The sequence below is a fragment of the Gopherus evgoodei genome, chromosome 3 (assembly GCF_007399415.2).
Source record: "Gopherus evgoodei ecotype Sinaloan lineage chromosome 3, rGopEvg1_v1.p, whole genome shotgun sequence".
Taxonomy (NCBI): domain Eukaryota; kingdom Metazoa; phylum Chordata; order Testudines; family Testudinidae; genus Gopherus; species Gopherus evgoodei.
This window is the reverse complement of record NC_044324.1, coordinates 199,042,518-199,067,617: the sequence shown is the minus strand read 5'-3', so window position 1 is coordinate 199,067,617 and position 25,100 is coordinate 199,042,518. Positions and strand designations below refer to the sequence as shown.

Genomic DNA, 25,100 nt, shown 5'->3' with positions numbered 1-25,100 from the left:
ATAAAAATAAATAGGGGTAAATAGAAATTCAGTATTTAGCATTCAATAATTTCTGTACTTCTATCAGATCCTCTCTCTTTTTGTCTTCTTTCTAAATTAAACAATCTCAGTCTTTTTTACTTCTATCCAGAAGTCTCTCCATTCCTTTGATCATTTTCAGTATCTTTTTCTGGACCTCTTCTTTCTCTTTTTCTGAGAAAGCATGACCAGAATTGAACACAGTTCTCCCTGTGCAGATATACCATTGATGTATATAATGGCAAAAAACATTAATTATTATTTCTATTCCATTCTATGTATATCATTTTTTAGTTTTTATTGTACATGGCTGTACACTGAGTAAAAGTTTCCACTGAACTGTCTTCAGTGATGCTCAGGTCTTTTTTCCAACTGGTTATAGATAATTTAAAACCCAGCCATAGGCATGAATAGTTTGGATTATTCTTTTCTGTGTGGATTACTTTGCATTTGTTAATAATTAATTTCATGTATTTATCGTTCTGTCCATTCACCTAACTTTATTTGGTTTCTCTAGAGTTCCTCTTAGTTTTCTCTAATCTTGACTATACTGAGGTTATCTGCAAATTGTGTCACCTCACTATTCAATACTCAACTTCTATTTAGCTTAGAGTTTTATATTATCTCTCATAGTAGCTGAGCCCCTTCCATGTAAAAGAGATTGGTGGACTTCCTGGAGTCTCTGGCTTCTCTCTCTTTGGTGGGAACAGAAAATCTGATTGCAATAGAGGTGGGTTTTTTGAGAGGAAGGGAGGGAGAGGGAGCAATGGGTAGAGCAGGAGTTATTCATGTTGTGAATGCATCATTCTTGTTGGTGGATAATAGTAAAATAATAAATAAATACTAAGGCCTAGATCAACTAGGGTTTAAAAAATAGCAACCGTGTAACCTATTAATTCTGTTGGTTAAATGGTTAACCATTAAGGCGGAGAACTTGGGGTCCAGGGGGTATTGCCACCCATGCCTGGGATCCCTACTGCTGGCCTAGGTCCAGGATCCTGGCTGCTGACCCCGGGCCTAAGGCAGCAGCAGAGTCCTGGGTGGGGCCGGCAGAAGAGTTTAATCATTAATAGAAACTGATAAGACTGATGCGTATCGGTTAACTGATTAAACTTTTACATCCCTAAAATAACCCCCACCTCTTCCTCCGAGATCCACACATGGAGGGTTTCTCCATGTGCAGCTCCCACCTCCTCAGTGGAGAAATGAGAGATTCAGGTGCCTTTGCTTCTGCACTGTTCTCCCCAAGTCTGCAGTGGTCCCTCCCAGGGTGGCTGGGTGGGGGTAGGAAATATGCATGTTGTCTCCACAGCTTAGTAGAAGTTAGAAACAAAAGTTAATACAGCCCCAGGCTACATTAGACTTTCTGACTGGTGCTGCAGATGGTAGGAGTCTCTAGTAGCACTGCTCCGCTGGAGCCATGTTGACAAAGAGTAGGATTCTTCCAGTTGTCAGAGCCTCCTTGCAGATGGGTCTGGCCAAAATGGATCCTTCAGGATCTGCTAAGTTTGGAGTAGTGTTTCTTTAGATGGATGGAACAAATACTGCTTCTCTGATGGGGCAATCTGGAGTAATCTCAGCAAGGAATTACTTTCAGGAATTTCCTTGTAAAAAGACCTCTCTGACATTTCACAAGAGAGGAGATAATCTGACCCTGAAATGTGAATATAGTTTCTCTCTCTCTCTCTCATATTACCCAATTTATCATCTATCCAAAGAAGCTGTCATAAACATACAATTAAGGGTAGCATAAAATCCCTCTTTACCCTGGAAAGGGTTAAGAAGCTCAGATAACCTGGGAGCACCTGACCAAAAGGACCAATAAGGGGAGAAGATACTTTCAAATCTGTGAGGGAAGGTTTTTTGCCTGTCTCTCTCACAGCCAGCCAGGAAACAGGGCAGGGGAAAATACATCTCCCTAGCTATATCGGAACTAAACATCTACTCTTGCAGAAATAGTATGTAATAACAAAAAAGAAATGCATTAGATTACCTTTTGTTTTAGCTTGTGAATTTTCTCTATGCTAAGAGGGAGGTTTATCCCTGTTTTCGTAACTTTAAAGTTTTGCCTAGAGGGGAAATCCTCTGTGTTTTTGAGTCTTTTGTTATTCTGTAAAGTACTTACCATCCTGATTTTACAGAGGTGATTCTTTTACCTTTTCTTTAATTAAAATTCTTCTTTTAAAAACCCAATTGATTTTTCATTGTTCATAAGAGCCAAGGTTTTGGGTCTGTGTTCACCTGTACCAATTGGTGAGGGGATTATTCTCAAGCCTCCTCAGGAAAGGAGGTGTAGGGCTTGGGGGGATATTTGGGGAAGGTAGGGCCAGGACTGGCACTAGGGGTCTGAGTGCCCTAGGCGGCCGGCAATTTCGGCACCCTGCGCACTGGTCCCGCAGCTCCGGTGGTGCCTGCAGAGGGTCCGGTGCTCCTCTGCTCCGGTGGAGCTGCCGTAGTTGTGCCTGCTGGAGGTCCACTGGAGCTGCGCAAGGAGCCGACCGTCCGCAGGCAGGACTGCGGCGGCTCCATCGGAGCTGCGGACCAGCAGACCCTCCGCAGGCACCACTGCGGCAGCTCCACCGAAGCTGTCTGTCGCCCCCTCCGGCAAAATGACGCCCATCAATTATTCTGGCGCCCTAGGCGATTGCCTACGCTGCCTAAATGGTAGGGCTCCAAGTAACCCTCCCTGAATGTTTAGTTAAATCACTGGGTGGCAGCGATACTAAGGCAAGGAAGGAATTTGTACCTTGGGGAATTTTTAACTTAAGCTGTGTTAGGGACTTTAACCCAGACGGCAAAGTTTGTTGTTTGACCGCGAGAAAGACAGGCAACACCAGCAAAGTTTGATTAAAAGCTTTTTATTGACAAGTGCACGCATTAATAGAGAGCAGCTTGTTTTTAGAGAGAACCAGCCTGCTTTTTACATTTTAGTATAAGCCTATATAGACAGTTTTGTTGCGTTATAAATTGTTTACTGGAGCAACCCACCCCCTTTTTTTAACAACTAGAAACTAGACACCTTTAGTATACGTGCATGCCTAAAGTTAGAAATGTAGGGGAGTTAAAAACAAACAAAGAACAAAACCAGGGAGTGAAAACAAGGAGGCTGGGAAACTAGGACTTTTACTAGTTTTTTGAAGGAGCTGCCCGAACACAGCACATTTGGTACTATGCCAGGAATGCAGCTTTTTTTTTATTTTACTTTTTTTTAGCGCTTGTGAGACATGCTGCTGCTTTTTAGTGTTTTTTACTTAGGGATTACCCACAAACCTTTGTTAGCCTGACTTTGGTTAGGTTGGCATACCTGGTTTTGTTTGCTATATTTTTATTTAGGCCTAACAGCTGGTAAAAATAAGCTTAGGGGGTCTTTAATGCAGGTCCTCACATCTGTACCCCAGAGTTCAGAGTGGGGAAGAAATCCTGACAGAAGTTGTTACAAAAAACCTAGTGGCTTCAATACAGGACTGACGCCCAGCAAGGACCATGTTTCCACTGAGACTGTAAAATGATACTAATTGTGGGGGAGAGGGGAGAGAAAAAATATAGCAAAGATAATAGACCATCAAATATGTTTTATTTTAATGTAGCCAAGTTTGTTTTCTAGGTAAAAAACACTAAAGTGGAAACAGTGGTTGGGGGTGGACACGGGGAGATGCACGGGGAAATAGACAATTCTTCTCACGAAGTTAGTTACTCTATTATTTTAGAACACTGTCTCAAATGTACTGCAAATACTAGAACTTGGTTGATTCAGTTTTTCCCAACAGTGACAGTATTTCAAGTCTCAACATTCAAGCACAGTTTGAATTAATAGAAATTTCCGTTGTAGCCAATTTTTTAAGAAAAAAGAGTCTGTAAAGTTATTTCAGAGAAAGATTATTCCTCTACACCAGTAATACTCAGACCGCAGTGGTTCAGGAGCCAAATTAGTGATCACCATTACCCAAAAGAGCTACAGTAGTGTAAATTCATGGTTTCATTTACTATTTTTTATATTTTCTCACAGCAAAATGGCAAACCTTGTATTGTCATTTTATCAACTACAGTTGGTTATTAACATAGTAAAAATGTCCTGATTGGTTAATAACTTAGATTGATTAATAATTAAATCACACCATGTTTTAATATCATGCTGCAAAGGGCAGTAAGAGACATACTAAGGAGCCACTTGCGGCTTGCGAACCCCAGTCTGAGTATCACGGCTCTACACACTGTGTACATACAGGTAGGCTGCAAAAGAATCTTAAATCTTATCTTTATCATAAGCTGAAATTAATATTTTATTAAGCCTTGAGTAATTTAAAGACAATGTATTTTTCACCAAATAATAAAATACAAATGTAGCTAATGGGAAAAACTAGTCAAGTGGATGCCTGTAACTTCAAAAATTTGTATTTCTAATTAAACTTTCATCAGTTTTTCTTTATAATAAGTGATGCCCAATGTGAAATAATTAATTTTTTGTGAGATTCAACTACTTCATATTTCCATCAAAACGCATGATGATGAGGATCATGTCCTGTTGATTTCACAAACTTTAGAAAGTCTTCAGGGTTTAAGCCCATGGTTGCTGAGTTTGTCATTGAACAATACAAATTTCACATCTCTGTGGTCACAGAATAGGGCCATTTTTGTTGCAAAGCCTTGGCCTACTTTTAGTTTTTCCAGCATGGCATTTTCATCTGCAAGCCTCAGATTTCCATTCCCAACACCCAGTTTCTCAGCGAGGTCATATAAATTAATTTGCCTGTCATACAGAACTGTTACCAGCCAGAACCCTTTCTTCTTTTTGTCTTAAAAAAAAAAAAAAAAAAAAAAAGGTTTTTACTGTGACCTCCTTTCATATGTTGAACATGAGGCATCATTTCTTCAACAGTGAACACCTGGAAAATATAACTAATACAGTATGAATCAATATGCCCTGTTATTTTTTGGTTGCTTAGTGGCAGGTATCTTTATTAGACTGTACTGAACTTTACACTCAATCTAAAAAATGTTCTTTTTCATAAAGAAATTTTAAGAGAAAAATAAAATCTGTCTATAGTTACAGTATTCTTACAACCACTTCTGTAATTCTATTTGATGAGTACATCATTTTTTTCCAACAGTGGTGGCACCAATTTTTATTTTTACTGAAGGCTAAACACCAATAATTCTCAATATATGAAGCATTATTACACTTACCTATTGAGCCGCCCTCCCACTGCTAAAGGATCCCTCCTCCAGCCTAAGGGGAGGATCTACAGGACCTCAGAACCCAACTGATTTCGAGGGACAACTAATAAAAGAACAGGGACAGGAGTGCAATCAAAGGGTCATAAGAAGGGAGCCTGATGGGGACACCGAGCAGAAAACCCCGGACAGTGCCCACTGCTCCTCAAAGGCATCAAGGGAGTCAGTGGGTGCCGCCCAGAGGAACTCTGCCCGGATGCGTGAATGGACAGAGGATCGGAAACAAGCCCCACAGTCACAGGAGTCTCCATTGGCCAACCTCCTCTCCCTGGTTGCATAGATGACCTCTTTAGTCAGGGCAAGGAGGAGGTTGACCAGGAGGTCCCATGACTTTGTAGGGCCACGGGTAGGGAGTGCATAGAGAAGGAAATGAGGGGGAAAGTGCAACCAGTAATGCAACAATATATTGCTGAGGAGCCAGTATAGAGGCTGCAACCTGGTGCACTCTAAGTAAACGTGCGCCAGGGTCTCCCTCATGCCGCAGAAGGGGCAGGGGTAAACCGCACCAAATACACACCCATGCTCAGGGACCCATGAAGGAGCCGCCAGTTGATATCCCCGGCGGGCCTTGGGACCAGGGTAGAGTATAGGCTGGCCCACTAAGGCTCCTCACCCTCCAGAGGTGGCAGGAGGTCCCGCCACTTTGTGTTGGGGTGGGACACAAGGGTGAGGAAGTGAAGGGTGTGGAGCACAAGCATAAAGAGGTGTCCTTGGCGCGGTTTGGAAGCGGACCGGTTGCAGATAATGCAGCTGGCTTCCGGAGAAGGGGCTGGGGGGCTGGTTGGGTCCACGGGGCAGGGGCCCGATGAAAAGGTCCGGAGGGCCCAGGGTGGAGGGTGGGTGGGGCGTGCCCTCTTGCAGGACCCGGTCAAGGTAGACCCAAGCAGCGGGCGGCAAAGCGGCCTTCACCTCCTGTAGTATGCACCGGGGAATACAAGGTCTGGGGAGTCCCATATGCTGAGTGAGTGTCGGGATCCAGCCAGTCTCCCCGGTCGTAGTCCAGGAGGTCTCCGACCCTGGTGACTTCCGCCAAGACCAGCCTCTGGCGCACCTTGGGGGACTCTGCCACCTACATACGGAGCTGGGGATTGTGTAGCAGGGGCTCCGCGAGGAGATCTGCCCCCCTCGGTGGCCGCCACGGTCCTGGTTGCAGAGAACAGCTTCCAGGTCTGGAAGAGGTGCTGGTAGAAGACCGGCAGCCTGGAGAGGTCTCGTGGAAGACCCCTCAAATCAAGAGAAAGGAGCTGCCGGTCGTGTCAGAGCCCTCAGAAGCAGCGCAGGAAAGCGTGCACCAGTACTCTCCACGCCAGACTACCCGCACCATAAAGAAGCCGCTGCAGGGCCTGGAGGCGGAAGACATGGACCTGAGTGTGCAGGCACTTCAGGCCCTGCCCTCCCTCCTCCAGGGGCAGGTGGAGGACCCATGCAGAGACCCAGTGCAGTCCTGGCCAAAATTACTCCAGAACCACCTTCCGGAGGTCGGCCAGGAAAACCGGGGCTGGGACCAGAGCATGGACAGGACTAGTTGATTGAGCACCAGTACCCTCCCTGAAAGGGAAAGGCACTGGAGGAGTCCTGTCCATTTCCAGAGCCGCTCGGTTACCCTGCCCTGCGAACTTTGCCAGTTCTCCTGCAGAGATGGATACGTGGCAGAAAGGTAAACGCCGAGATAGAGCAGCAAACCCGCGCTCCACCGGATGGCCTGAAGCGCGGGTGGGAGGGAGCTCGCTCGCCTGCCACCTGTCCCCGACCATCAGGCCAGAGCTCTTGACCCAGTTGACCCAGGCGGAGGAGGCCACCGAGTATACAGCCTGGCAAGCCTCCACCCATGCCAGGTCGCCCGGGTCCTGGACCACGAGAAGCACATTGTCGGCATACGCCGACAGGACCAGCCGCAGCTCTGGCTCCCGAAGCACCAACCCTGTCAACCTCCTGCAGAGGGGACAGAGGAAGGGCTCGATAGCCAGAGTATACAGCTGGCCCGAGAGGGGGCACCCCGCCGCACTCTCCGCCCGAAGCTGACCAGCTCGGTCAGAGTCCAGTTGAGCCTGACCAGACACTCTGCGGCAGCGTACAGTACCTGGAGAAAACCCACAAACTGGGATCCGAAGCCTAACGCTCGCATAGTGCCCAGGAGATACCCGTGGTCCACCGTGTCAAACACCTTCTCCTGATTCAGGGACAGGAGGGTGAACGACAGACCATCCCTGCACCCAAGCTCCAAGAGATCCCGGACCAGATACAGGTTGTCAAAGATGCTACAACCCGGGACAGTGTAGGTCTGGTCTGGGTGGATCATGTCCTCCAGCACGGCCCCCAGCCATAGCGAGATGGCCTTGGCTACAATTTTGTAGTCCGTGCTGAGGAGCGAGACGGGACGCCAATTCCGTAAGTCTGGAGGTCCCCCTTCTTCGGCAATAAGGCAAGCACAGCTCGCCTGCATGAGAGAGGGAGGACCCCGCTCTGCAAGGACTTGGCCCAGACGGTGACCAGGTCTGGGCCGAGCACGTTCCAGAACACGCGGTAGAACTCTATGGTCAGCCCAGAGATTTATTGGTGGGCATGCGATGGAGGGCTTCTGAGAACTTGACCAGAGAGAGAGGCAGCTCTAGCTGGTCCCAGTCTCCCATGCTGACCGTTGGGAGCCCATCCCAGAGCATTCTGCAAGCAGCAGGATCGGTCGGATCCAGGAAGAAAAGGTGTGCGTAGAAGGTCCTGGCCCTCTCGCTCATCTCCGCCGGATCCGTGCGGGGGGTGCCGTCCTCTGCCAGAAGGCAGATGACGTGCTTCTTGGCCCCCCTCTTTTTCTCCAGGGCTTAGAGGGTACACTTAAGAGGGTAGTCTGCCCATTTTTAAGTTGGACGGGGGAAAGGGGCCTGAGTAGGGGAAGAGTTTTGGAAAGGGTCACAATCCTATTGCATTTTCCAGGCTCAGGTCTTGCACTGAGGTAACTTGCCATCAGTGATACTTGGATGTCAACAGTGCCCTCCCATAAAGAACTGTGCCAGTTCCCATGGTATCTATTTGAAGCAACATGGGAACAGGACAAAGGATTCCAGGGGAGTATGATGGGATATGCCCCATTCCACTGACAGGCAAACGGGCATTGCTGCATGCAGGCAGTCCCAGGTGTACCTGCAGAATATGCCCCACCTGGAGAAGGGGAGCTTAAAAAAGTGAATCTTATTACTGTGGGAGAGATGGGGGTTTGCCTGGGAGGTGAGGCTGCTGGAGACTGCCAGTGAGCTTTAATAGCAAAGGGAGCGCAGCCTGAGATAGCAGTTGGCCTTTCCTGCCTTCCCTCCACCTTTGTTTAGGAGTAGACTGACACTGCTGCAAACTTAGTACAGGTAAAGAGCAGAGGCAGGGGGGACCTGAGGAACACCACAAAGTCATAAAGGTAACTGGATTCAAAGCAGACCCTTGGGAGTGAACTGAACTCCTGCTGGGAACAGTGAGATTATCCAGGGGCAAGAAACTATGGCTGAGGGTTGGCGATCTACAGGGAGGTCAGGTTCTAAGTCATGGTATGTCAGAGGGAGAACCCGATAAACCCAACAGATGTTCCCAAAGCCTTTATACGAAACTTCCTGCTAGTATTTAACTTCATATCCTGATTTAAAATAGAATGTTTAAAACCAAAATGATTAACTCTCCGAAAAGCATCATACTCAGTCATGTTATATTGCAAGGTTTGAAACTTCCGATTTTCCTTTTATAACATAGCTCCAAATTTCAAACCATACATACACTACCTAACTCCGTCCTGCACTCTCAATTTTACACTGTTCTTGAGGCAGAAGAATTTTGTTTCTATTATTTTATATATAAAAACTAGGGCTGTCAAGCGATTAAAAAAATTAATTGTGATTAATCGTGGTGTTAAACAATAATGGAATACCATAAATATTTTTAGATATCTTCTACATTTTCAAATATATTGATTTCAATTACAACACAGAATACAAAGTATATAGTGCTCACTATTTTTTATTAAAAATACTTGCACTGTAAAAAACAAAAAAGTGTTTTTTCAGTTCACTTCATACAAGTACTGTAGTGCAATCTCTTTATCATGAAAGTTGAACTTACAAATGTAGAATTAAGTACAAAAAATAATTGCATTGAAAAATAAATGTAAAACTTTAAAGCCTACAAGTCCTCTCAGTCTTAACTTCAGCCAATCGCTCAGACAAACAAACTTGGTTACAATTTGCAGGAGAATCTGCCCGCTTCATGTTTACAATGTCACCTGAAAGTGAGAACAGGCGTTTGCATGGCACTGTTGTAGCCAGCATTGCAAGATATTTACGTGTCAGATGCTCTAAAGATTCATATGTCCCTTCATCTTCAACCACCATTCCATAGGGAATGAGAGGTAGGGATAGCTCAGTGGTTTGAGCATTGGCCTGCTAAACCCAGGGTTGTGAGTTCAATCCCTTGAGGTGGGCCATTTGGGGATTTAGTTGGGGATTGGTCCTGCTTTGAGCAGGGGATTGGACTAGATGACCTCCTGAGGTCCCTAATAATCTATGATTCTATGCAACATGTCCATGCTGATGATGGGTTCTCCTGCTTGATAATGATCCAGAGCAGACCAACAGATGTTCATTTTCATCATCTGAGTCAGATGCCACTAGCAGAAGGTTGATTTTCTTTTTTGGTGCTTCAAGTTCTAGTAGTTTTCGCATTTGAGTGTTGCTCTTTTAAGACTTCTGAAAGACATCTCATCCCTCTCAGATTTTGGACAGCACTTCAGATTCTTTAACTTTGGGTCAAGTGTTGTAGCTATTTTTAGAAATCTCACATTGGTATTTTCTTTGCGTTTTGTCAAATCTGCTGTGAAAGTGTTCTTAAAACAAACGTGCTGGGTCATCATCTGAGATGGCTATAACATGAAATATATGACAGAGTGCAGGTAAAACAGAGCCAAAGACACAGTTCCCCCCGCAAGGAGTTCCGTGACAAATTTAATTAACGCATTATTTTTTTAACAAGCATCATCAGCATGGTAGCATATCCTCTGGAATGGTGGCCGAAGCATGAAGGGGCATATGAATGTTTAGCATATCCGGCACATAAATACCTTGCAGTGCTGGCTACAAAAGTGCCATGCAAATGCCTGTTCTCACTTTCAGGTGACACAAATAAGAAGCAGGCAGCAGCATCTCCTGTAAATATAAACAAACTTGTTTGTCTGAACAAGAAGTAGGACTGAGTGGACTTGTAGGCTCTAAAGTTTTACATTGTTTCCTCTTGAGTACAGTTATGTAAGAAAAAAAATCTGCATTTGTAAATTGCACTTTTATGATAGATTGCACTACAGTACTTGTATGAGGTGAACTGAAAAATACTGTTTCTTCTGTTTATCATTTATACAGTGCAAATATTTGTAATAAAAATAGTAATATAAATTGAGCACTGTACACTTTGTAAACTTGTGTTGTAATAGAAATCAATATATTTTAAAAGGTAGAAAAACAACCAAAAATATTTAATACATTTCAATTGGTATTCTATTGCTTAACAATGCAATTAATTTTTTTTTAGTTAATCGCTGGAGTTAACTGTGATTAATCGACAGCCCTACTATAAACTCCAGAGTGTGATGGGGAAGCTCCCAAGAACAATGCAGGGCAGATACCAACACTGTTTTCATGTTCAAAATTATACTCCTACTCAGAAACAACTTCAGGCAGAGCAACTAATTAAGCACAAACTATTTGTGTCAAACCCTTCACCCCCAAGAATTTTACAAACTATATACATTAATGGCACCTAATGACATCAGCATGTTTCCTCCATTCCCAACTCTGCTCACCCAGTATGGGGCAGAGCTAATAATAACAGACCTAGCCTAAATCCTTATCTGGACATAGTTGCTCTTACCCCACCATGCTACAGGAAACAGAAGAGACCCATGGGTGTGGTTAGGATCCCCATAAGTGATGAGGGCAAAACATGTTATTGAGCAAGTACAATGAAAACAAATCAGCAGTTTTACCTCTACAACCTATCTTTTTGCCCCTGGCTTTTCACCTTACTCTTTTAGTACACTGAGGTAAAGGGATAACCTCAACCTGTACATATTTCTAGTAGTGAATTTTGGAAATATTGTAGAAGTAAAACCAGTAGGATCATGACCATACTTGCTCAGTAAAAGCCACATAAGGTATGTCTACACTGCCAAACACCCCTCCACCACCACCCACATAAAGTAACTTCTTAAATCTGGTTAGCTAATTTGGATTAAAATAACAATGAAGATATGACAACTCTGCTTTTAACTCACATTAACAGCTCAAGTAAAGCCTATAAAGGGAAGCTGAGATTTAATTGGAGTTATTAACCTGAATTAAAATCTGGAATGTCCAGTTTCCATTGCTACTTTTGGGAACACAAAAAGAAATAAAACCTGTGAGTCCTAACTTCCAGACCCCTCCTCCAATCACAAGATAGCCCAGCTTCCCTTGGTTATTGTATTTCTTGTTCTAAAAACCCATAATGAGTCAATGTGCAGTGATACTCAACATGGAGCTGGCTGGGCAGATTATGGAGCAACTAGGATTCTCCTGTCCATATTTTACCTCATCAAAGGAGATGATGGAACAATATTGTGGTATCACCAGCACACAGGCATCTGCTGCCTAGCAACCCCATAAATATTTTGATTTCAGAGAGCAGAGGCACTAGGTAAGCTGGGAAAAATTGGAGTAAATTCATACAAGCACTGGAAAGAGATCTGCATAGGAAGTGATAGAGTTGTTCTTTGTTCCTCAGCCCTGGGAGTTACCTTGGAGTGGTAGCTGGTCTTCTCTGCTGTTTTGCAAAACAAGCAGCAATAAAGACTCCCACATGTATCACAATGCCATATGCAACAATCCCAGTCATGGGGAGGGGGAGGGTCACATATGTGATTAGATTCTGAATGTCATCGTAAGTCCATACTTGGGGGCAGGATCTGAGACAGGATCTAAAATCAGCACATATCTTTGTGCCTGGAAGGCATCTGGAACATGTAGGATCTCAGTACACCAGCTATCATGCCCAATACTGACACTGACTTATTACAGGTGCAAGAAACTCTGTTGCCCACTAACCAAAACTATTGTCATAGATGCCTCCTTAACAGGTTGGGGAGCACATCTGAGGTCACTGAAAGTTCAAACTTGTGGTCAAAATGGGAAGCTTCTCTGCACATTGATATTCTGGTGCTTTGGGCCATCTGATGCTTGTCAGATTTTTCAAAATCACATCAAGGACTCAGTGGTTCTCATAATCAACAACACCACTGTGATGTATTATGTAAATGGACAGGGAGAAGCACACTCCAACGTGCTGTGTCAGGAGGTGATCAGGGCCTGGTAGTTTTGCATCAGGGAAAACATTACACCGATGGTCAATCATTTACCTGAAGTCCAGAATCACCTGGCAGATCACCTCAGCAGAAATTTCTCTGATTAACAAGTGATCTCTGAAGCCCAGCATACTGTGGTCCATTTTTGTAGTTTGGGGCATCACCATGATCCACCTCTGCACCATGAGACAAAACAAGAAATGCTGACTACTGTACTGCCGAGGGGGTCTCTGGTTCCTTGACTGATGCTTTTCACCTGAGCTGAGAATAAACACTCCTGTATGCTTTTCCACTAATTTGAATAATCTCACAGGTCATTTTCAAGATGAAATTGGACCATGCCATTCTCACTGGCATTGCTTCACCATGGCTGAGACAATATTGGTTCTCTAACCTCCTTGCTTTATTGGTTTGGCCTCCCATATTCCTTCCTCTTCATCCCAACCTCCTAACCCAGCAATATGGTCAGGTTTTGAATCCAGTGTTCAGCTGCCTACGTCTCACAAGGTGGATGCTGCATGGTTAGACAAAGAAGAGGAATGATGTCCAGAAACAATCCGGTAACTCTTGTTCAATAATAGGAAGCCCTCCACCAGAGCATCCTATTTGGACAAGTGGAAGTGGTTCTTGTTGTGGTCATTAGTCCAAGGAGGTCAACAAAGCTGCTGGCTTGTTTCCAGTTACTGCTTGGCATAGGTCAGCCCTGAAGGACATATAGAGCTGTTTATTATAGAAGTTTATATTATCTTTTTAAATCTAAGATTGCAACTGATTTGTGTGTGTTTCCTGTTTTAACCTTTTATTTTTCCTAGTTAATAAACCTTCAGTTAGTTTATTACAGGATTGGCTATAAGTGTTGTCTTTGGTTTGAGATCTGAATACAACTGCCCTGAAATAAGTGACTGGTCCTTTGGGACTGGGAGTAACCTGAATACTGTTGTGCGCTTTGGTGTAAGGGACCATCTATCACTAAGTCTAGCTTGCCTGAATGGCAAGGTAGACTCAAATGCCCAAGTATAGTATTGAAAGACATAGTATTGAAAGACTTATTAAAATCCATTGTCCATCTTTTTAAACAAAATTATCCAGGGAACAGAATGCTGCTTAAAAAACTGTGGCACAATATGTCCCCAGTTATATTACAATCTACTGCCCTCCTGCCATCTGCAATTTTTTTAATTCTATCAAATGTAGGAATTGCCAACAGGAATTCAAAAAGATACACCCTTCCTGCTCCCTAACAGACACATGGCACCTCCCTCCCTGCTGCACTGACCCAGCATCGTAGGTGGCTGCATAGCTACTCCTGACACTCACTTTGGGTGCTCCACGCTGACCATTGGGATGTTCAGGGCTTGCAGATGCTCCTCTAACACCTCCCGAAGCCCACATGATGACAGTGGCTGTTGCTGCTGGACGGCCACAACTGACAGCTCAGTCTCAGATTTGTCAGCTGACTAGCCTGTGCTGGGAGGTGCCGGGGGTTCCGCAGCAGCTGGCATCACCCAAATCAAAACTGCAAAGACAGGCAGGTTTACAGGAGAGGAGGTCTGAATCTCTCCCCTACCCTGAGATCTATTGGGAGCAGAGCCGGCTCCAGGTTTTTTTAAAAGGGCTGCCCCAAGCACATGCTTGGAACACTGGTGCCTAGAGCCAGCCCTGATTGGGAGGATTAACTGCTGTGTGAGTTCAGAATCGGAATGAGGGTTAATCTCAAATTTTACGATCTGTATGGCTGCGAATAAGGGTCACAGATCACAGGTTCCCCTTAATTTATGGGTGGAGGGCAGTATTTTCTACTATATCTAAACCAGCTTTGCCAAATCTGCAGGAACGTTTGGTTTGTTTTTTAAGTGAATGGAAAAAGACTGGTAGCTGATTTACATGATGATTTCCCAAGGCTGAAGTACACTCAACAGTGGTAGCTCCCAATGTGGAACAGAATTCCCTAAAAATCTAACTAAAAATAATTTTGTCATCAATTAATTACAAAATATTTTGATTTTTAAAAAGCAGTTTGGTCTTGCAACACCCACCCCACCTACAAATTGCTTTGCATTCCTTTGCCTGACTTTTACCTGAATTAAAAGAAGAAAGAATACTGCCATTCTTTTTTTAATATAATCAAGGATCTCTATATTTTTGGCACACTGAGCCTAAATACCATGCTGCAGCTCCTTTATTTCTGGGAATTCAGCCTTTGTCTCCCTCGGGGTGTGATGCAGAGTTATTACCACTAGGCCACTTGAGAGAACTGATTTTACATATTAAAAAGTCTCAATTTTTATATCTTTTATGATAAGTAACTTGTGCAGGGCTTTTCTTATAAGCAGGCTAGAACCAAATCTGTGTGACATATTTCCCTTTGTGTCTTACCATTTCAGAATGATTTGTCAGTCTGGATTAAGTATTTACAAGCTATTTTGGAATTCTGTGATATGTTCTTTATCAGTATGTAGGCTGTATATGCTTATATAAAAGGCTTGTGAACAATTTACGAGCAGGAAGCTAGCTGCAAATGGAATACATTTGCATTAATTCTAATAAAAATTGACGCTTCAGACATTAAGTCAATATTAACCCTGGGTTCACTCTGATTAGGTAGTAGCTGTTTTGCAAAAAAAAAAATTGATTTGAATAAATGTGTTAACATACTGTACGAAATATGTCGCATTTTAACTGTAAGGTAAGAGGAGTTGCCATTAATCGACAAAACATTTTATTCCACATAATCTTCCTTTAAGAAGAATTAAAAATAGACATAACACTAATCCCACTAACCATTAAACATGTCTGTATGTGCATTCATATAGGTGTGGGGGGATGTCTTATTTAGATTGTAGTTATATAATCTGACACATTACTTCAGAACTTTGCTCTGTAACTAACCTTTAAACAAATACTTAATGAAACTCATTTTTGGTATTTATTTTTTTCACAAAAATCAATGAGATTATACATGTTAATATAATTCCAACACTAGATTGGCAATTGTGATTATTATGTCTTACGATAGCACTCAGAGGCCATAATGAGGATTGGACTTCTATTATGATGGTTTCTGTACAAACATATAATAAAAGACAAACCCCTGTTCAAGGAGTTTATAATCTACATAGAGCCAAAGTATAACAGATGGGTGCAGCACACATAGAAAGGGCTAGAGAAAAGGCAGAAGATGAGGATAACAGTAATAACAGCACCAATGTAAACTTTTTTCACTTAACTATTTAGGTCAAGATTTTAAAATTAAGTGCCTAATATTAGGCTCCTAAAAACATATATAGATGCCTAAATAAGTGCCCTGCTATTTAAAACTGTTGAGTACTGTGAAGTTCCAGCAAAAAAGCACCTTTGTGAACCTCTGGATATATGGGTTGCATCATGATGTCCCTTTAACAATAAATTGGAAAGACTTTAAAATGGCTAACTGATGCTCCAAACATCTTTAAACTAATAGATTAAAAGAGGCAAGTCCCAGAAGCGGTTAACAGCAGCATGAACTGGCTCTTCTTATTTAAAGACAGAGACAATCATGACAAGAAAAACAGTTTTATCTGTTCAGGATGTGCTCGATAATGCAAACAATTTTGTTAGTAAAACTGGATGCACAGCAGATTTGACCAGAAGAATGTAAGAGATCTGAGTTGGTTTAAATGTTTAGGCCACATCAGAGAAGCCGGGACATCATTTGCAAGATACACATGAGGCTGGGCAGGTCACTAGGCACTGCTGTAAGTGGGGAAGCTAATAAGGATGGGATCATGCCACCCACTGAGGGAGAGTAAGATTGGGGGCAAGATGGAGATGTTGAAAGCCTATTCCTGCCACCTATAAAGCAGTTCCCTGCTTCACTTGGAGACATTTAAACTTCCTTGTTTCAGGCTTGTAGCACTCCTCCTGCCCACTTTCAAATACCATGGCCCATGCCAGCACTAAGAGCAGCTGGCCCTTACCTGTGCCCCACACCTCCATTGCTCATCCACCTCCCTCCTATTCTAATTTAGGTGGTAAAGAACCAAGGAGCTCTCTTTGGGATCTTCCTCTGTAAGACAGACTTTCTCCCCTCTCTACTAGAAGGTGGAGCCTCCTTTGGAAATGAAATAATTCGTTTAAGAAAAAATTTATATAGTGTTATTAAGAAAAAGATTTTGCCTCAGTTTCCTGATTACAACACTTAGGCAAAAATAAGGTAATGCAGTACCTTAGCATGTATTAATTTTTTTTAAAGACAGACTACTTTTCTTGAGCAGATACCACATTTGAAAGAACTATGCAGATTCATAATATATAAATAGCTGTTACCAAAAGCATAAAGACTACTGCGCTCCTTCTGTCACAGCACACAGCTAGTAATTATGGACTACTTTCTAGCTAAAGCAGGGATGTTGTGCAATGTTGTCAAGGTTCCTCCCCCACTCTGAACTTTAGGGTACAGCTGTGGGGACCTGCATGGACACTTCTAAGCTTAATTACTAGCTTAGATCTGGTAACACTGCCACCATCCAGAAATTTCAGTGTCTGGAACACTTCCTGTCCCCCCAAAACCTTCCCCTCCCTGGGCAGCCTGGAGAGGCTTTTCCACCAAGTTCCTGGTGAACACCGATCCAACCCCTTGGATCTTAACACAAGGAGAATTTAACCATCCCCACCCGTCTTTCCCCCACCAATTCCTGGGGAGTCCAGTTCCAATCCCCTTGGATCTTAAAACAAGGAAAAATCAATCAGGTTCTTAAAAAGAAAGCTTTTAATTAAAGAAAGAAAGGTAAAAATCATCTCTGTAAAATCAGAATGGAAAATACTTTACAGGGTAATCAGATTCATATAGCCCAGAGGAACCCCCTCTAGACTTAGGTTCAAAGTTACAGCAAACAGAGGTAAAATCCTCTCAGCAAAAAGGAACATTTACAAGTTGAGAAAACAAAAATAAGACTAACACGCCTGGCTGTTACTTACAAGTTTGAAACATGAGAAACTGATTCAGAAAGATTTGGAGAGCCTGGATTGATGTCTGGTGCCTCTTAGTCCCAAGAGTGAACAACACCCATACAAAGAGCACAAACAAAGACTTCCCTCCACCAAGATTTGAAAGTATCTTGTCACCTTATTGGTCGTCTGGTCAGGTGTCAGTCAGGTTTACTGAGCTTCTTAACCCTTTACAGGTAAAAGAGGTATTAACCCTTAACTATCTGTTTATGACAAACGTCCTGCAAAATGGACTCTCAAATGCAGTAAAGGTAGTGTAATTGTGCACTGTATTTTGCCTAAAATCAGTTACATACACAGCCTTTCACGGATTCTTTTTCTCAAATAGCAGAAATAATTCATACAGGGAGGTTAATGCTTAAGCTCCACGGTTTGGTCAGAGAGGACATGTATGTAAAAGCATAAACATGAGACTACACCCATTTTTCCTATGGCCACACCCTTTTACAGTTCTTTGCTTTGACAGTTGTGGGAAAACTGGAGCAATCTCTCTGAGTCTTAATGGAGGATACAGAAATAGGCCAGACAACTTTTGCTGTATGCAGCTTCCCCTAGGTTTCCTGTCACCAGTGTGTGAGCAATGTCAGATAGAATTAGACAAAACTCAATGAAAGCTTGGGGACTGGACTCGATGACCTCTCGAGGTCCCTTCCAGTCCTAGAGTCTATGAGTCTATGAGCTTAATTTAAAAAATATTATTTTACATATATTCTTGATTAAATATGAATTTGTATACAATTAACAAAACCAGATTTTTAAAAAGAAACCTAATTATATGACCAATTACCACAACTGTGTATATATTGTAAATGGATAGTTAAACATATGTGCAGCTACTGTAATTTCACATGCTAATGTGGGCACACAATTGTACACACAATTCTGTTCAGTGCTTTGACCCACTGAAAATGTGGTCATTAACTAATGAAGAATTAAGAGAAATTCAAAGCAAAAAATAATTAGAACAAGTAAAATAGCATGCAATTAGATTGTGTACCTGCCTAATAAACAATAATAAGAAATATATAAATATATTACTAAAGATGCAACCAATAATAATTAGCACTTTTGATTAAATAACAAAACAAAGAATTAACTAGCATGTAATTGAAGGGAAAGGGTTTATAAATGTCAATCCATTATACAGACTTACAACATCTGAAATAATTCACCAGTTTTTCCCACTTTGTTCTAGAATAGGGAAACTATAATAAAGCCTTAATTTGAAACAGTATGTATCTGTGGTTACAAGACATGGACAAAGTATGATCCAATGCTAATTAGAAGAACATTATGACAGTACATGGAACTGTTTCCAGAAATCATCAAAAGGAAGCTTAGTCAGATTTGTAGGAAACTCTAGTGACTGTTTGATATTTTAATTTTAAAAGTCCTTCAAAAAGAACATTATTCTGGTCAATCCAAAATTCACTGAATTATATCACAGACACCATCTCCACACCCTGGGCATCTAACATGGCAGTCAAGTGATCTGATTTGGTATCCTGCAGTTGCAACATACATTGTAATTGTACATATCCCTTTCTATTATAGGAACACAACTTGAGTGTCATCTTCATGTATCTTCTTGTAATACTTTGCATTATAGAGTTCCTTTTTATAAGGTTTTGTCCAGAATTGCTTAAGTGTCACAACAATTATGTGAGATAGATAAGTAGTATTATTTCCCCATTTTACAGATGGAGAAACTAGGGATGTAGAAGTTTAACTGGTTAACGGATAAGCATCAGTCTTATTAGTTTTGGTTAATGATTAAACTCTGCTGCTGGCCCCACCCGGGGTCCCGGCTAACAGTCCCATGCCCGGGCTGCTGGCCACCGGCACAGGGTCCTGGCTGCTGACCTCATCCATGGATCCACTGCCTGCCCAGGTACTGGGCCAGTAGCAGGGATCCCAGTGCTGGCAGTAGCTAGGATGTTTGGCATGGGCGGAAGTGGGGATCCTAGTGTAGGTGGCAGCCAGGATGCTGGGAACAGGTGGCAGTGGAGCCCCATGTAACACGTGAGGGTGCTGCAGCACCCCCCACACTCCTAGTTCATTGCCTTAATGGTTAACTGTTTAACCGATAGAATTTTAATAGATTACATGGTTACTATTTTTAACCCCTATTTACATCCCTAGAAGAAACGGGGCACAAAGAAGTTAAATACTTGATGCACAGCAGTTCCAGTGTTACAAACTATTTTCAATTGGACTAAGAGGGGCAAACTCTCAGATGGCATAAATTATCATAGCTCTATTGACTTCAATTCAGTGCTTAATTTGTAATGAAACAGGTGTGGGGGCTCAAGCAATTATTTTACATTCATAACTGATGCAGCAAGCCTAGAGGTGCCGGAGGTAACCCCTGGCACAAATTAAACACTACTTCAGTTAAACCATTGACTTCAATGGTGCTATGATAATTTAATCCACCTGAGGATCTGCCTGAATGTAGAGAATTATGATCTGACATATTTTAAATTCCCTTTGAGAGTCTTCAGAGACACATATGCCAAAAAGGGCATTATGCATTATAAATGTTCAAAAGGCACCTAGGAAATTCATCAGCAGATGGTGACTGCTAACATGTGAATGTGTTTCTAGTCATTACATAATGCAATGAAGGATGGCTGTACCATGTAATCAAAACAGGCAGTTGCTTAGAACACAAAGGTATTAGGGACAGCAAAACATGCAGTACAGCTATTTTACTTTCCACATCACAGCTACAATTTGAATCACCCTCCCAAGAAATTGCAAATTGCAATAACCTGCTGCAGGTCACTGTGAGTCAAGTATTCTCCCAAGAACACCCCAAGGCTAAAGGATGCATTACATTATGTCATTTGGGATTTTCTCTGGGTTTTTAGTCTGTATTAATGGAAAGAAAGATTAAGGATTTTTCAAAGGCTATTAAAAGGTGGTAGCTTCCTCCTACAATTTCTTCTAATCTATTACACTGATGTCATGTGTGTCCCAAATTTAGAAAGCATTTGTTTTTAAAAAATCTGTCCAACCATTTTAAGGCTTTGGTTTATGGCTTAAGTATTTTGGCTTAAAAAATACTAAAACCAAAAACAGAATAAACTATTTCCTGGTATGCAAGAGAGACCAACATTTAAGTATTGAAATTACAGACATGAAGTTAAGGCTGCTGAGAAATTAAGCAACTTGTACTTTTGACAAATATCCTGATACTTATGCATTTTAAGCAAAAAGCTCTCTACAAGTATATCATATGTAGTTTCAGACTGATTTGGATCTCTTCTTGAAAAAAGCAAGGTGACTGTGTTGAAATTTCCTACCCCTCTTTAAATGGAAGAGAGACTGCACTTACATGGCAGATAACTGAGGAGCGTATTGAAATGATTTTCCCTTTTGAGATAACTGATCCATCAGTATTGGCTCAGTTTTGGCAGTATGGACATATTATTAGAATGGAAGACCAACAAATTCCGAGTGTATTTACAAAGAAATGCTGTACATGGACAGTGATCACATGGACACCAAAAGCTTCTGTGACAGGGGGAACTTCATTGGGAGCAGCAAGATTTGGTACTTTGCCGTATTCCCCAGGGATCAGAATGGTTATACACTACTGATACTTGCAGAGCTGCCAGCCCTAAGTGTCATGAGATTGCCTTAAAATACTGAGATTTAAAAATAAGAAGTGTAGGGTTCTTTGTATTTGATTTCCGGTTTTGTCACCTCTCTTAGGGTCTATCTGCGAGCAGGAGTCCAGATATCTACTGATTGTAAAAGCCCAGCAGAGAGTCTCACCAGTCTCTGGGCTCCAGGCGCTAAGAACAATACCAAGCACCAGGAGACTCTCAACAAAACAACCAGAGCGGTTGGCTCAGGCCCTGTGCAGTGTCCGATGTGACGACACATTTAGCAACCCTCCCATTTTGAAACTAGCTGCAGTTTCCGCCATGCAACGTGACCATCTGGGCTACTGCTCAGGACTTGCTGCCGCCTGGTCCAGGGATGGTTGTGAATCAGGAGGGATGGGGTTTGTGGTCAAAAACACTCACAATCTGCTTCCTCCTGCTAATGTGCCAAATCGATCTATTGAATGATTGAGGTGTGCTCTTTCACTTTTTTGCGGGTGAATACGTGAAAAGGGAGGTAAGGTTTGGGGGTACGGAGCACGCCCCTGAACCCAAGGTGATACCAGAGTGGCCCCTTTCATTTTTTCCACTGGAATCCTCTTTTCTTATTTCCAATGACTTGGCTGCCTATGCACCTGTCACTGGTCCAGGGATGGTTGTGCACCTATCACTGGTCCAGGGATGGTTGTGCACCTATCACTGGTCCGCGGATGATTGCAAATCAGGAGGTCTGTGGTTGAAAACACTCACGATCTGCTTCCTCCTGGCTAATGTGCCAAACTGATCTATTGGATGATTGAGGCACGCTCTTTCACTCTTTTGTGTGTAAATACGTGTGTGGGTACAGGAGGGTTTCATTGCATCTTCTTTCTTGGCCCCAGCTACTGTTCTCCCTTTTTGTTGCACTGATAGTTGGTAGTGTGTCTCGCCTTTTTTTTAATCATATATGCTAGGGACAGTCTTGTCTTCTTCTCTTCTCCTAATGTCAGTGTAGATGCAAACAGTGCAAAATGTACTACACTCATATAGTATCTCAAATGCACAGCTGCATTTCAATGATCTGAGGTTTGAAGAACAATGTGGAATTAACTATTCTTTGAGTGATTGCTCCTGTGTATTCCACAGTAGGTGTGTGTGCTTGCCACGTGCACCAGTGCTGGAAGTTTTTCCCTTAGCAGTATCCGTAGTGGGGGAGCACCACTGCGACCCCTGGATGGCACCTCTATAGCACGCTATAAGGGGAGCTGCGCACACTCCCCCCACTCTCAGTTCCTTCTTGCCGCCAATGAAGGTAGTCAGAACTTTGTGCTCCAGCCTTGCTGTAGCCCTTCTAGTAGCCTTAGTAGTACTCATCTTCTCCTTAGTTGGATTACTTCTTTAGTTTGTTGCCTGGTGCGGGGCATGCCCTGTACCCCAGGTTTCAAGTTGTGCGACTCCTGTTGCAGTTCTATGCCAAGAAGCGACCCACACACTCAGTGTCTTTGCTGGTTGGGTGAGACTCACGTAACTGTTTGCTGTAAGATCTGTCGGTCGTTCAAGCCTTGAAGGAAATGTGAGAGAGATATCCAGCTCCAGGCCCTGCTGATGGAATCTGCATTGGCTCCGGCACTGGTGCATCGATCGGACTCAGCACCGGGTGCCTCATCCTCGGTGCAGAGCGAGGCACCCTCCACCAGTCGGCACTGCTCACCTGCTAAGAAGCAAGGGAAGATTCAGCGGCGCCAACAAAAGGACAGAGTGAGGCCGGACCTGAGTTGGGCAGCCCACGATCTCCCGCCCAGGACTCAGACCTCCAACTCACACCAAGCGGAGTAGTCCAGTTCTGTCCATGCGTGCCTCTCCCACAGTGAGAATGCCGTCGATGCCAGAGGCTGCACAGGCCGTGCGTGACATCCCTTCTCTCCCAGTGCTGGGTGCACCGCCAGAGATGGGCCCCCGGTCACAAGGGAAGCCGCCATTGGGAGCACACCAGCCCTCCCTGGCAAGAGACAGACCACTCTCTGAGGACTGTGTGCCCCATTTGCCGAGGTCCTCACATAGCTCACCTCAGTCCTCCACTCTGATCAGACTGGCTGACTCGCCTGTGCGGGAGCCTCGAAAGTCCTCCACTCCCCATTGGGAGCACAGGCACCGAGACAAGCAGCGTTGACACTCCTCTTCAGATAGCAGCTACAGGAGTAGATCCCGACGCCATTGTTATGGACACTTGGGCTTGAGTACCCGCTCTGCTAGACACCATAGACGGAGCTTTCCTCGGACGTTACCGGCACCGAAGCTACGATCGCCGGGACGACTCTGAGAGCAGCACTTCAGTTGAATACCGCTCCTCATTGTTGTTGAAGTCCAGATCTCGAGGTTGGCACCGGCACAACCGTAGACGCTCCTGTCACTCCTACAGCACCGTGAGGTCGACGACGACTTTGGTCTTGGCACCCAGCCACCTGTCCCTTAGCCGCTCCAGGCCCCAAGAGCAGCCTGCACTGCTCAGCATCCAATCCAGTCAGTGGCAAGGGGCGCTGTGGCAGGGCCAATGATGTCAATGGGCACCGTGGCTGCAATTGACTGCCCAGGCGAGACCCTGCTAGGTAGCTGAGGCATCCCAGACCCATTCGGTGTCCCCCCCTCGACAGAGTCAGAAGTCGACGGACACTGAACCGGTGACACTGGGCCCAGATTCGGTCTTGGGAGTCGAACCAGCAGCACCTCCAGATGCACTGGTAGCCGGATCGGCCCCCCTCACCGGCACCGGCGGAGACTGTAGCGGCACCTCCATCCATTGTACAAGAGGACTTTAAAGCTCACCAGGAGCTCCACAAAAGGGTAGCCTCGAATCTCTAACTCCAGACTGAGAAGATGGAGGAGCCATCGGACACCCTTTTCAATGTTCTGTCTTCCTTGGCACCAGGCCATGTGGCCTTACCCCTTCACCAAGGTGTGGCCAACATATTGACTGCCCTGTGGCAGACCCCAGCTTCCTTGGTGCCCATCTCCAAGAAAGCAGAAAAGAAGTATTTTGTTCCGGCTAAGGGACATGAGTACCTGTACTCCCATCCGGCACCTAACTCCCTGGTGGTGGAGTCAGTCAACCATCAGGAACGCCACAACCAGCCTGCACCCACCCCCAAGGACAAAGACGCCAAGAGATTTGATTCTTTTGGCAGGAAAGTTTATTCTTCTGCAAGCTTCGGGTGGCCAATCACCAAGCCAATTGCCACGGACACCCCACAGTTAATAAAGTTTGTGTTCTGCAACCATTTATCTGCGTTCCAAGTGCAGTGGTCCCATATAACATCGGACCAGTGGGTCCTCAGAATGATTTCCAGGGACTACACGTTGCAGTTCACCTCACCCCCCATCCACTATACCCTACCCCTGGAGGACCGCGGGGACCAGGAACATGCTGCTCTCCTAAACCAAGAGGTGGCGCGCCTTCTCACTCTGGGTGCGGTGGAGAGGGTACCAGCGGAATTTCAGGGCAAGGGATTTTACTCCCAGTACTTCCTGATCCCAAAGGTAAAAGGCGGGCTCTAGCCCATCCTTGATCTGCGGAACCTCAACAGGTTTATGGTCCGCTACAAGTTCTGCATGGTATTCCTGACCTCCATCATCCCCTCCTTAGACCCAGGGGATTGGTTTGCATCTCTGGACCTCCAGGATGCATATTTCCACATCCATATTTTTGAGGGTCACAGGCACTTCCTCTGCCTCCTGGTAGGGCGGGACCATTACCAGTTTCCTGTCCTCCCCTTCAGCCTTTCCACAGCCCCCAGGGTTTTTACCAAATGCATGGCAGTGGTGGCAGCCCACCTCCTGAGGAATGGGCTGCAAATTTTCCCTTACCTGATGATTGGCTCCTCAAGAGCAGCTCTCAGTCCCAGGTGCAGGCCCAGATG

At 44.1% G+C, this 25,100-nt stretch overlaps 1 pseudogene; it reads right to left on the bottom strand.

Moving 5' to 3' along the window:
• Positions 1–4,492: 4,492 nt before the first annotated feature.
• On the bottom strand, positions 4,493–23,980 carry LOC115649437 (annotated as a pseudogene).
• Positions 23,981–25,100: the final 1,120 nt, after the last annotated feature.